Source organism: Epinephelus fuscoguttatus, linkage group LG7, assembly GCF_011397635.1.
Source record: "Epinephelus fuscoguttatus linkage group LG7, E.fuscoguttatus.final_Chr_v1".
Classification (NCBI taxonomy): Eukaryota; Metazoa; Chordata; class Actinopteri; order Perciformes; family Serranidae; genus Epinephelus; species Epinephelus fuscoguttatus.
The window spans coordinates 45,041,038-45,055,378 of record NC_064758.1 but is presented as its reverse complement, the minus strand read 5'-3'; the positions used below and the strand labels follow the sequence as shown (position 1 = coordinate 45,055,378).

The window sequence follows — 14,341 nt, the reverse complement described above, 5'->3', positions numbered from 1 at the left end:
AATCCTACACACTGGACCTTTAAGTTGGACTGTGCAATGTTATAGCATCACTAAAAGTGGCTTCCTTTATCCTCTTCTCCTGTCTCTTCTTCTTTGTCTGAATCAAAGCTACAAAGTACTAAAGTACAGGCACTGTACTGTGAAGCCATGGATTTCCATGTTATCATACTTTAGACTTGTACTTAGTGACCACACTGTATTCATTTATCAGCTGTAGTTACTGATTACTTTGCAGTTTAAGATTTTAAATTTAAAATGTTTGATGAGTTGAAATGATCCATTAGTAATCATTAATCACATCCAATAATACACTGTTTGATAAAAGGCTCTGAAAGGGTTTATTCTGCATAATGAGTTCTTAAACTTGTGATACTAAAGGACATTTTCTGATGACACTTGTGTTCATTTTTACTTCAGTCGTTATGAAAGCAAGACTTGTGTTTGTAATGTTGTATTTTCCCAGTGTGATGATGCTACTTTTGCTTCAATAAAGGTTTGAATACTGTTTGTGTTCCAGCTCTTGGTGTATTTCCAGGTCAAAACAGAAGAGATCTCCCGTGCAGTCTGATGCCTCGAACCAAGATAGAGGTTAACACTTTATAATAAGTACACACTATTAAGCATTAGTTAAGCATTAATAAATACTGAATTCATCATTTATAAAGCATGTTTCTGACATGAATACTCATTAGTATGTAGTTTATAAACACAGTCATAAATGTTTTACTCTTCATTAATAAGCTCATCTGTAACGTGCTTAATGATTGCATTTTCATACTTTATAAATGATGGATTCAGCATTTCTGAATTCAGTATTACATCACTTACAAAGCAGTACCTGATGATGCCTCACACCTATCATCCCAAAGACCCACTTCTGTCTTTTCCACCCACCAGCCATTCTTCCTCTCCCATACTGATGCAGAAACAAAACAACCAGCAGATGTAAACAGATACATTCTATTAACAATAACTTGTTGGACTCTATTTGACACTTATTTAAAGTCACCATTACCATAACATACCTTTGTTTTGTGCCGAAAATGGCTCTCATCGATCACAACAAACTCCCCTCTTCCACCAATCTGCTGGCCTGTACGCCTTCTCATCCTTTCAACTGCTGTGACACAGACCTCCCTTATTGTTTTGCCATTTTAGTGAGAGTTGTTGAACTGGCTGCAGTTGTGTCATCCATCATATCAATCTGTCGTAATCGTAGACCCTGAGGAAATCTTCAAAGGCCAATGGAACAAAAGGAATGGTTATGTGTCTCTTAAATCATTGACAAAACATGCTATGCATTATTTTGTATATTGCATGTTTTATGCAATTACACAGAGAACAGCAATATTGTGAGTCTATCATACATGTGTTTATGTCATTATTGTTATTACTTGCCCACCTGTAAATGAACTGCATCCAGTTACTGAGGGAGACCTTTGAATGACTGAAGATTGGCTTGTGCCTCACACATATTTGTTTTTCCTTTCCCATGTGTGCTGCTTGGCGACAGGTCCTGTTTAAAAACAACAGTAACATCAAATACTGTTTATTTAGGAAAGGGCTTCATGCAATACTATATGCTCCACCACTATCTCTCTCTCTCTCTCTCTCTCTCTCTCTCTCTCACACACACACACACACACACACACACACACACACACAGGTTTGGGTAGTAATGGTATATAGTGGCTTCCTATGTCACTATCTGCGCACACTAGTGTGAAGGGCTTGTACGCGTGCCAGTGTAGGCCCACAGGTGCTGGTGTCAGTCCGAACATTTGCTCTTCTTTGTGCTGATTTATTATGTACATCCAGGGCAAAGTATAGACTGTTTTACCCAATAACAACACGTTTCAATAATGACATACAAGGATAATCTGACCTGTGGCGTTACAGCCATGGCACGGTCAAAAACCGTACAGCTTCCCCAGCGTGCGCACCTGCGCTGATTAACCCACCTGACTGTATAGACAGCAAACCACAAGCCTGAACAGATACTGCCACCTACTGGCACAAATGTGCACAACACCACAAGCAAACAGAAAATGAACACTCTGGCTCCTACAGATGGTAAACAGTAAATTTAATCGAGATGACATCATCAGGTTACAAAACATAAGTAACTATAATCAGCTCAAAGTACATTTTAAAACATGTGTAATTAGACTGTAGTCAGTTACAAGGATTACTTGTTTGAATTGTGATTACATATATCTAAAATATGGACAGTTTAAAATGATAAAACTGTACAGTACAGCTGTAGACGTTCATGCCAGCATATTTTTGTGAGGGTAATTTGATTTGACCAATTCTAAATGCTGGATATGTTCTACTGTAGCCTATATATCAGTAACTTGCTCCTCTCAGGTTGCTAGCTTTTTAAATGGTGACTTTATTAATATATGTTGGGAATCAATGTTTGGTCCAAAAGGATTTAGATTAGATGACATGTTTTTTTGTTATCCAGTAGATAACATTACTAATTACATACACTGCATTGAATTTGTATTCAGTAACCTGATTACATCTCAAAGTAATCTGAGCCCAACCTGCACACAAATCAACACATATTGATACCAATACATTAAATAAAAGATACATAAATGCAGGTGACGTCCTCTGGAAGGTTGTTCCAGTGACAAGCCCCAACGACACTGAACGCAGCATCACAGTACTTTTTAGTTCTGCTCTGGGGAACATTTAGCGGACCAGAGGTGGAGGATCTGAGGGATCTGGAGGGAGTGTATCTGACCAACATGTCAGACAAACAGTCAGGAGACAGTCTATTAGGAGATTAAAATGATTTCCAAAATGAGCAGGAAGCTGATGAATGTGATCAAATTTGTCTCAGACCACGTGGTTTAAGTGATCAGCTCACAGTGTGTCTTGGTGGCTGTTTGTATTTCTTGCTGTCCACTTGTGATCGGATCACCTAAAACACATGTTGATACCAGTCTAAACCGGTGCAGTGTGGCAGTGAGTCCACGTGCAGCAGAGTGGAACGCGGCCGTCATTCATTTTATTTTTAAACCTATGATTTTCCTGCTGTGACGTGTCAGAAAGTCATCTGTGAAAAGGCCTGATGGGAACTGAACACGTCACCATGGCAGCTAAATTTATCTGTAAATTTATGTGTTTAAATTCAGAGCTCTGTGTTTGTCCCTAAAATGCATGCTGGGAGTTGTAGTTGACCTTTGTAGTTTTGATATTCATAGTCTTGGAGCTATGATCAAATATCTCCAACTTCCAACACCAAAGTCTCTGAGAACATGAACCAGCTCCATTTTTATGAATCACCCCCTCAGAGGCAGAGCTGTGGCATAACTCCCTTTATAGGGGCAGTTCTGTCAGACAGAAATGACAATGTGTACTTTAAAAATGACATTTAAGCTCTCTCAGTCTATACAGGTGCAGCAGAACTTGCAGGAGAGTGAAGGAGATGTCCTGAGAAGAGGTCTGATTAGTAATAAGTGAAAACACCTGTGGGTGTGTGACGTGTGTATGGCCTTTAAGAAAACACAACAAACACTGTTTTATATCCGTTACTTAATTTAAATGTAGTTAAAATGTCGGGGTTGCATCAAACTGTGACTGTTTCTGAACTGTGCCGTATCTCTTCAGAGCAGTGTGCACCTTTATTTTCCTCTTACAGCTGCAGTTTTCTTTGTGATATCTGCAGGTGTTGGTGCAGCGGGTGTAGTTCCAGCAGACCACCAGCAGAGGCCGCCCTGCTTCAGCTCATGTCAGAGTGATGACGCAGTTCACTGTCAGATTCCTCAGGTCAGATGTAGAAGAACAACAGGAGGCTCAGCAGAGTTCAGTGTTTCACTGCAGCATGAAAACAGATTCAGACATAGATGGTTATTGTGACGCTACATCACGGATCCGAGTCGGTCCAGGCGCCTTTAATGTGGCTGCTGATGCTTTTCTCTGCACAGCTGACAAGCATTAGCTGTAAATAAGTCCCATCGTCCTCCACAAAACATCACCATGGTGACAAGGCCAAGAGCTGAGAGATCAGCTGCCGTAGAAACACCAGTTGCCATAGCAACGGTCACGGAGCAAGACTGAAGAGCCAACATGGCTGTCAGTGGAAAGTGTTCAGTCCAAACTCTGAGTGCCTGTCAGTCACTGTGCATGCTGACAAAATAGAACAATAAGTGCAGACGTGGTTCAGGAACGTAAAAGTCGTTATAAATTCATTTTACACTTTAAGAACTACAGATAAAAGCCTGAACACTGAAGGACCTGCCCCTTTAACTCTGCATCTGCTGTCTGACCAAAGGAAACTCAGTTTTCTAGTTACGTCAGTAAATATCTCCACAAATTGAAGAGGTACATTTTCAGCCCTCAGTATCCCACAACTGCCTGTTAATGGTGAGCCACAAGTAGGCTGTAATAACAGTAGGCTGTGTAAGTGATAACAGTTGATCCAATATTTAAGTTTCCACCCACATGCAGCACAGATATTAACCAAACTCTGCCAAAAACAGAAACATCTCTTCCTGTTATTTGCATCCAGGGTGTCTGCAGGTCCTTAAAAATCTTCAAATGTCTTGAATTCAATTTATAATTATCAGGACTTAAAAATCATTAAAAGCCTAAAATTTTAATTTGTGAGGTTTTAACTGCCGCAAACATTGGATCTAATTTCATTTATCCATCTTTAATTTAATTTTGTTAAACTGGGTCAAGCTCTTCCAGGTGGAAGTCCACGTCTGATGATACAAATCTTTAATCCTAATGCTGTCTTTTTACTTTATACTTTTACCCATCTGTTGGCAAACTGTAGACGAGCTCACTCTAAACATGAAACCAGCCACTGCACGACACATACCACATATATACCACTCAGCTTTAATCTCACATGCAATGTTTGATTAAGCAAAAGATGATTGTCCAGAAATAAATATGGTTAAATATGGTTTAAAATGTTCTTGTCGAGGTCTTTGAAAGCATCAGATTTAAATGTCTGATGCTCGTAGACACTCTGGAATATTATACTAAACAAAAATGTAAATGCAGCTCTTTTATTTTTGCTCCCAGTTAGCGTTAAAGATCTGACACCGTGTCTGAACTCGATGCGAGCGTCAAATTATGGCGCTGCATGGGGCGCTCTCTGTTCACACTGGATCTGTTTAATATTGAACTCCGTCACGCCATGTAAACAAACCACTCCCCCTGCAGCTGTGGTCTCAGAGTAACCACTGAAAAGATGAGTGAGCACTTCCACAACATCACAGGTAACTTATAGCTACCATTGTTGTAGCTTCCATTCTGCATCATACCTCCATCTCACTCTGTGAAACAAGCTAGCCTGCCAGCATCCCACACAGTTCTTACAAGGAACGTTCATCTTCCTGACGATGTCCCTCCAGCCAGACGCCAACTTATTGAGGTTTTTGTAGTGAAATAAAGAGGCATCATGGAGGTAACTTCTCATTAAACCTTGTGAATCACCTGTTTCTCCTCCACTGTGGCGTATCCAACGCAAGCGACAGACTGAAAATAGAAACGGTGCATCTGAAAAGTGCAGCTCAAAGTGGCGCGCTGCAGTCCAGTAGAAAACAGTGAAATCAAACTGATGCAGTCACTGGCACTCGCTTGCGTTGTATCCGGTCAGGACATGGTGTAAGGCCTTTTTTGCACCTAATAAATGTATTTCTCTCAAATTTCGGTGACAAATTTGGTGAAATCTGTGTTCATTGAATCATTTCACTACAATATGATGTCTCCAGTGTCGTTTCTGTGAATTTGGCAGTACATCCAACTGGCCTCATAACCACTGACCACATGTAGCCACGCCAGCTCAGGACCTCTTCACCTGCAAGATCACCTGAGAGCAGCCACCCAAACAGCTGATGCAACACTTGCTTTGAACAGTTGAAAAATTTCTGCACAAACTATTCTCTTCTGCGTGCTCATCATCCACACCAGGGTCCGGTTGGATGTACTGCCAAATTCAGGAAAACGACACTGGAGATGTCTTCTGGTCGTGAAATTAACATTCAGTTCACGGTCAGCAGCTCTGATGGACGTTCCTGCAGTCAGCATGCCGATGACACGCTCCATCTGTGTCACTGTGTTGTGATCACATGTCACGTTTTAGAGCGTCCTTTCATTGTGACCATCCGAGACACACCTGTGTAGTAATGATGCTGTTTAATCAGCCACACCTGTCGGACGGATAGATTATCTCAGAAAAGGAGACGTGCTCACTGACACCGACTAACTAATCTGTGACCAACATTTGAGAGAAATAAATCTACTGAGTGCATCAACAAGTCTGAGATCTTTAACGTAAACCTTTGAAAAATGAAGTTTTTGTCCAGTGTGATACACACTGATCAGCTGCCACATTTGAACCACTCACAGCTGAAGTGAATAACACGGATCATCTTGTTACAATACAGCGTTATGCTGAGGAACCTTTGGTCCTGCCGTTTACCTGGATGCTACCTGACGCACTCCACCCACCAAAATCCTGTTACTAAAAGAACTGTGGAAATATGCTGGAGGTGTAACATTTGTATTTAATGCGAGGAAGGCGACAGTGTCCTCAGCGCTCCACACTTTATCCACTCAACAACACACACATCAGCTTCCTCCTTTGTTTCCTCTGTTTTTATGTCCAAAGAAAAAAATGCACGTAACAACAGGTGGATTAAATAACAGTGAGTCAGCAGGCACAAACTGTCACAGCTAAATGGAATTCAGCCATCATTCATTTTATTATGTGCCTTTTTTTTCTGCTGTGGTGAGTCAGCGGCTGTTTGAAGGCCGCGGCCCCGCGCTAAACAAAGTCAATATTTGACTTCGCTGGTGGATGAGCACCATCATCTCTGCTCTCCTCTGAGGAGGATGACTCAGGACAGACGCTGTGTGGCTGTTAGTCGTGTCCGTTAAAGGACCCAGACTCTGAACCAGGAGGCGGCGTTTGTGTCTGTTTTCCCATCATGCTTTGATTCTCCAAAGCTGCATTAGGACAGATTTTCACACCCAGCTGTCCTCACACTCTGAATGTATGAACTCAGCAGAGCGTCTCGTCCCCACTGACTGCACAGTGTGGCTGTGTCTCCACATGTCAGCGCTGAGATGATCAATACTTCATCTATGGTTTAAATAATCAGTATATTGATTCAGCAGCTCAGTGTTCAAACGCACAGATTTATATTCTGTAGCTTTAATTTGTGCTGGAGGAAAATCATTTCAGTTCACTCATATTTTTGTATTTTGTCAAAATAATTTAAAACAAAAATTAATTAAATTATTTTTATAATTAGGAGGTTCATAATTTCCAAACAACTTCCTGTAAAGTTTCCAATTACAGACACTTGTTATACTTCCAATCAATAATCCAAATTGATGTCTTGCGTAATCTAAAGAGTCTTTCCTTTAAGGACACCTGTATTTTCCCCGTACTTTGTACCAAATTGCATTTTTCTTTCTTTCAGGAAAATACCTACAAAATTGTTTCTTAAAAAAACTGATTGTTAACTCATCATGTGCTGCTGATGTCACAGAAATCTCCTGAGATTATTTTAAATTTAAAGACTAAATGAAATTTGCTATATGTAACTGTATCATTTCAGCATCGTGGTTATAACTTTAGCACAACACAGTTTTGTGAAGTCAGTTACTGTTTAAATATGTGACTGATGTGAAAGTCACTTCATTATAAGTAACTATATTTTGGCATAAATTAAAATTAAAGGGCCACTTCACCATTTTTTACATCAACTTCAGTGTATTCTTTATGGGACGGGTTAGTATTCAGTCTCCTCAGAATGTCGCAGGCTGTTTTTGGGATTGTTCTGGCCTGAGTCACCTGATTTCACAGAATCTATTCTAAAATACTGAGATGCATGTTGTGAAGTTTGTAGGTGTTTTTTTTTTTTTAAATGAAATTACACGGGCAAGTGAAATTGCAAAAACAGTTGTGATCCCGTCTCAAATTCTGAGCTTTTTATTACGAGCACTCAGTGTTTCCCACAGAATTAGAATCTCTATTTTAAATATCCCATTGAGAGAGACTCTCACTGCAGCCTGTTCTATTTTGTTCTGAAAATGAAACAGACCAAGGGTCTAGGTACCATGTCTGAAGGGTTACTGTTGGTTCCAAAGGGACTGGACTGAAAGGGTTTGGTGGAGACGGGGCTTTAGTGTTGGGTAATGTTAGTCGCTAACAGTTACACCTGGGCCACACCGACTGTGTGAGCAGCGCGTGACAGCTACCTCGCTGAACTGATGTACCTGCAGTGTTCACACAGACAGTGTTGCTGCTGCAGAGCTGCCTGCTGCTGTACCTTCTGTGTTTCCACAATCTAAAGCCATAAGTCTTCTCACTTATGGAGCCGTGCAGATGCTGCATTGTCAGTAACACAATCCTGCAAACATTTCACAGTAAAAAGCCTCGTGTTAACAAAGTGAACAGATTCTGTCCACATAAATGTTGTTGGAGGGCTTTTAGTTTGAAACGGAAATAGGAGAAGATAAAAATGTGGAAAAATGGCTGAGCCACGCCTGAGCAGCGCTGCTTACACCAGCAGTGTGACCCAGGCGTCAGGGCAACCTCTGTTTGTGTGTGTGACTCTGTCCCAGGCGCAGCAGCAGTCTCATGATCAACAGAGAAAGAGAAATCACTCCGCTGCATGCAGCTCCACAATAAAACGGCATTTCATCCGTTTTATTTGTGTTAAAGTTGCGGTGATTCAGCGTCCTGGACGGACTGAGTAGTAGATGTTATCAAATCTGATGTGATGATGTCATAATGATGTCATCAGTGTTACTTGGTTTAAACTTGGAGACAACCATTTCACAACAGAAAGGCTGCGTTTCAAGTCGTAGTTGTGTACCGAACAGGGAGGGTCTAATGAATGACACCATCCAGCTGCATTATGGGAAATGTAGGAACCAGTGTTTACTGAGCTTGACTCATACGACAGAGTAAAATGAAGGTATGTCCCCCAGCGCTGTGAAAGTGATGCAGCACAGAAAATCACAGAAAGCTGAAGTCACAACACAGATGTTTAAATGTTCACAGTTTACTGACATTAAGTTCTGAGTGATGAGATCCATCAAACCTTCGTCACAGTTCTCTCACACAGTTTCATGTACATCAGTGAGGTCACAGGGTGCATGGAAACACGACGAGGAATACAAAAACCCATGCTGTCGAGTCAAAGCAGTCGCACAACCCTTCCTGTCTCATCGTGAGCTCATCACACACACTCACACACACGCACACACACACACACTGACGCCCCTCCTGACATCATATAGACACAAACCTGAGCACAAGACGTTGTACAGAAGGACACAGTCCCTCAGAGCTGACCGACAACAGACTGCAGGCCAGCAGTATGGCAACTAGACCTCTGATTATTGCACACAGCCCCAAAAGGAACACAAACAGTCCAAACCACAGATTCAGGACCAGATTCACAAAACCTGAAGAGCATAATCTCAAGTGCCTGAAAGTTTTCACAATATTTAACCTAAAAAAAAAAAAAGTTTCTTAAAAAAAAAAAAAACTGTTTTCTTTTATAGTTTGTAATGTTGATCTTTGAGACAAAAACATTTTAAGTCTTGAAATCAGAGTTAGGTTTTAATAGTTTTGCCCTCAGATAAGCTCACACCCTCCCAGATGAACTCTTCACAGGAGTCGTTTTACGTTTCAGGAAATATACTGATTCACTTTTCCTCCGAGAATGAGACAAGAAGATGGATATTCATCTCATGTCTGTGTTTAATACAGAGCATGGTTAGCTTACCTTAACAAAAAGACTGGAGACTAGACGTTAGGGCTGTCAGCGAATATTCTAAATTCGAATTTAAATTTGAATTTGAAAAAAAAAATGGACCTTCGAATGTGAAAATTGATATTCGATTGTGGAGGGGAAAAAACACACCACCACAGCTGCCCTCTTTGTGAGTGGGCGTTGGCCTGGGCCGCTGCACTGAACGCACTGGCGCAGCCGGTGTGGATGACACAGTCAGTTAACATGGGCGCCGAAAGGAAACTGGCTTCGCTTCGAGGCGCTTCGAGGCTATTCGCAGCGCTTCCGCGGGCGGTGTGGCCTGAGGGTGAGAGGGGGGGTGAGCGAGAGGTCCGCGGTCGTTTATAACGTAATGTTATAGATAATGTGTTTTAATGTGTAGGTATGTAAATGTTTTCAAAGACGTTTATGTTGAAATAAAAATACCTACAAGTAGTTATGTTTCCTTGTATTAGTTTGCCCTCTTGTGGACATAATGCGGGAAAAAAAAAATTCGAATGGTTCGAACCTATGAGTTATTTTAGAAGGAATGTTTGAACGTCATTTTTGAGCAATTTTGACAGCCCTACTAAACGTTGCCAAATTTTTACCTACCAACATCTCTAAAGCTCACTAATCAAAACACTGTATCTCATCTGTTTAATCTGTACACACACACACCAGCTTGTTGGACAACAGTCGGGGTAGTGACGGGGCTCTTTATGTTTCCCTATTTTGTGCCTCCTCGTCTCCTCTCCTCCGTCCTCCTGGCTGTGACCTGGAAATCGATGTCATCTTGATGGATGTCTCGATTCCTTGAGGAGGGAGGAGCTATGAGAGAGGATGCACACGTGTAACCTTTGCGGCGTCTTTTCGACACCTGTGACGTATAAAAGAGGCGTGACACACGGCTGATGATGCAGCTGTGCACATCATTTTTAATTGACATGACGGCTTCGACGCACGAGTGTCTCATTTGTTAAATGCCTGTTGCCTCAGCTCCTCTCCCCTTGCGACTCTTCCTTTGCCTCCTCTGCTCACATCTCAGATGGGACGAGGAGAGGAACTAAGGGAAGGAGTCAAAGCTGTACAAGCTGAGTAATGAGAAGAAGAAACTATGTGCAGCTTCCTGAAGAACTTGTAGTCACAGTGAGGTTGCCAGGTTTGGCACCATCCTGTCTGTACAGAAGCCAAAACTAAAACCTGCGTTTACCAACCGTATCTGGCAACCTGCGCTGTAGCCGCTGACACAGAGGTGCTGGGTGGAAGGATACACTACTGTTTAAAGAAATAGTCCCACCTCAAAACCACAACTTGTCATTTTCCATGGCAGTTTGTGAATATTAAAAAACAAGATTTGAAATTATCACTGCACTTTAGAGGTGCTGGAAGGTGTAAGCTACGCTAACCATGTCCGGGCCCCAGCTCTGTTCTTAACACACTGGCTCTCTAAAAGACAGACAGTAAAATAATTTACCAAAAATCTTCAAGTCAAAGTAAAAAACAAAAACACTTGGCAACATCTCCAGACATTTTTAAGATACCACAGTCCTGAAATTTCTTCTGAAAGCATTTCCCTTGTAAGCATACCTCTCAGTGTGGAGGGAGTTTAAAGAGAGACTTTAGTTTGACCTCAGATGGACAGATGAAACCAGCTTAGATAAGTCGTTAGCTAGCTGCATGCTTCACAGGATTAGTTATATTTTTCAAACCAGTTGTTTTTCCGTTTAAATTAAATCAATTAAGTAAACATGCACAAAGGCCCTGTTTCTATCTTAGACTGTGTATAAAGATGGACGACCTGACAGCTCCCCAAAAGTGAAGCCGAAACATCTGGATCGCCCCCTGCTGTCTGGCTGCAGTACAGGTCATAAACCCCGCCCCCTCCATGTTAGTGGATGGGACAATGGTCAAACTAATTTTTTCCCAAAGATGGTTTCTGTCATCTTAGATGTCTTTGCTTTTCTGATACATTTGGTTTTCATTAGTTATTTGATGCTATAATAAGGGTGTTCATGATTGGTTGGACGGGTGTTTGGGCGGGAACTTGATACCACAGAGATCACTACTGCACAGACTCTGGCTCCAAATGACATCACCAGTGCAAGATGGCAGTGGTCGTATCCAGGATATTTTAGCTTCATTTTTGTACAGTGGGAGGAAGTGGTGACGTGCTGTTCACGTTTATATACAGTCCATGGTGTATACCTGGTATGATCATGCATCTTGGGTGGTCTACTCACAAGTGGACAGCACTAAATACAAGTGTAAACGACCCCTTGCTGAGGTGGTCAAGGAAGCATTTGGCCACATATCTTTTGTGGTGTAAACGCCAATGTGGCTGCCAAGGATGTGGCGGTTGTTTTGGTGAGGGCGTGTTCATGCTCTATAACCTGTCCACTGTGCAACCAGTTGGACAAAATGTTGCGTGACCATCCATGGCTTTGTCCTGTGGAGGGAGACATGTTGGATTCTGCTGACAGTGATACCTCCAGCTGTACGGACACAACCGTTAACGTGGACATAATAACTGTGTTTCTTGGGCAGTAACGAAATCTTAATTGGTCAGCTGGAGACACATGATAGACACAGGTGTAAACGGCGATGTGTCTCGAATGTCCACTTGATCACAGAAATGCATGTCAACACCAGGTGTAAACAGACCCAGTCATGTGGCTCCGTCCACTTTTTAATTAACAAATTAGACTGTGTGTAGCTTCAGAGCAGCAGTTCCCAACTGGTGGGTCGTGGGTCCATCCTGATTGGACCGCATGTGACTCGCAAACATGTCAAGTTTGTAAAAAACACACTTTATTTCGAGGTACGGTGAATTTCCTGCGCAGAGCTTTTATTTTGAAGTGCTGTTTTCTGCTGTAGAGTTAGTGACCAATGGAGACTGCAAACTAGCTCAAGGACATGTCCAATCTGTGTGGACCTTGAATTAATGACTGAGGGGAAATCTGGACTCTGTGGCTGCACCAGTTGGGAACCACTGCTTTAGAGCATCTCTTCCTCTGAGATATGTCTGTCAAAATAAAAGCACAGTCTGTCAAAAATAAACATACAGGACAATGACTTAAGCACTTCTGACACTTTAGGCAATCCTTGAAATGCTTGTTCTGTGCTAATCAGGAGTTAGCATGCTAGGTTTAGACTGTAATAATAAAGCTTGTTTATGCTAACAGTTGATTGTACACTAACATCAACGTACGTACACTAGCATAGCAGGATGTTGGTGAACAGCAGACGTAATCTACTGAAGGCAAAATAAAGGATAAAGTATATATATAAAACTAATATGATTATAAAATATACTTTAACATCATACAGTGAGAGCTGTTCTAGATTGTCCACAAACCAAAGTTACACAATATCTTTGGCTAAACACTACTAATGATTCAGTATCAAACTTTATATTCTCTCACTTGCATGACCCCCCTCCCCCACACACACACTCACACACATGCACACACATATAGTTTAGAAAAAAAAAATATAGCCTCATTTGACGAGTCCCACTTCATGACCTGAAAACTGTCCTCAGGATTTCATCATTTCCTCTGAACGTTGACAGAATATGAAAATAAATGGACATTTTCTTATTTTTAACAAAATTGCATTGAACAGTTTGATTATATAACACATTATTACATCATAACATTGAACCCTGATAAACATTTCTCACCCATAGTGGCTCGTAGCGTGTATGTGATTTGTCACCAGTGTAATCACACTAACAGTTAATGAGACTGACGGACTCCTGTTGCTGTGGTCCGGTACTGCGTCACTCCTCACATACAGAATCAGGTGATTTCAAAGAATCTGATGTTGTTTTTTTTGTTAAATAAAAACATCCCGAATTTCAGCATTGGCGATATGACAAGCTGGATAAGCTGAAAAAATTTTAGCATTTGGTTGAATTTGCTGCTGATGTTTCATTTTGAAACTAAACACACAGTTACGTGCAGAGTCTCGTTCATACGCCACGTCATAGTATAGCATGTCGTCCACTGAAAGGGAAGGGAAGGGAATAGTTTGACATTTTGTGAATAACGCTTTTTGCTTCTTTAAATGACAAGATCGATACCGCTCTCATATCTGTCCATTAAATAGGTCAAAATAGGTCATTGCACATTAATAGACCCAAATAGGGCCAGTGTCACGATGACATCATGTTATCACCTGGAGGTGCAGCTGCCCCTCCCCCACAGGGCTGTAGGCTCCATAGGAGTGTTAAAATGTGTTTGTCTTGTTGTGTTATTGGGAGCCAGAATAGAAGGAGTCATGGCTCAAAACCAGCCGCCACTGCCCGTCAACAAAAACAAAGACAACTATGGTTAAATGTGATAAGACCAAAGGACTGGACGGAGGCCATCATCAAAAATGCTCACATGTGCAGCGCACACTTCATATCAGGTTAGGGAAAAAGTATTTCCTGTTGTAGGGATGAATAAGGTTATGTGTATTAAGGGTTATCATGTCCACCTCATCAGAAACTGGGGAGGGATTAAGAGGAAGATTGGATTTCTCTGCAACGCTAACTGTTTAGCACATTAGCTAACGTTAGCTTCCATAGCAAA

The 14,341-nt window shown here is 41.5% G+C and overlaps 1 protein-coding gene across 1 annotated transcript in view; it reads left to right on the top strand.

The window, feature by feature from the left end:
• LOC125892360 (macrophage mannose receptor 1-like) overlaps positions 1 to 14,341 on the top strand; it is a 189,683-nt gene that overhangs the window by 24,427 nt on the left and 150,915 nt on the right. The gene's annotated exons all lie outside the window — the stretch shown is intronic.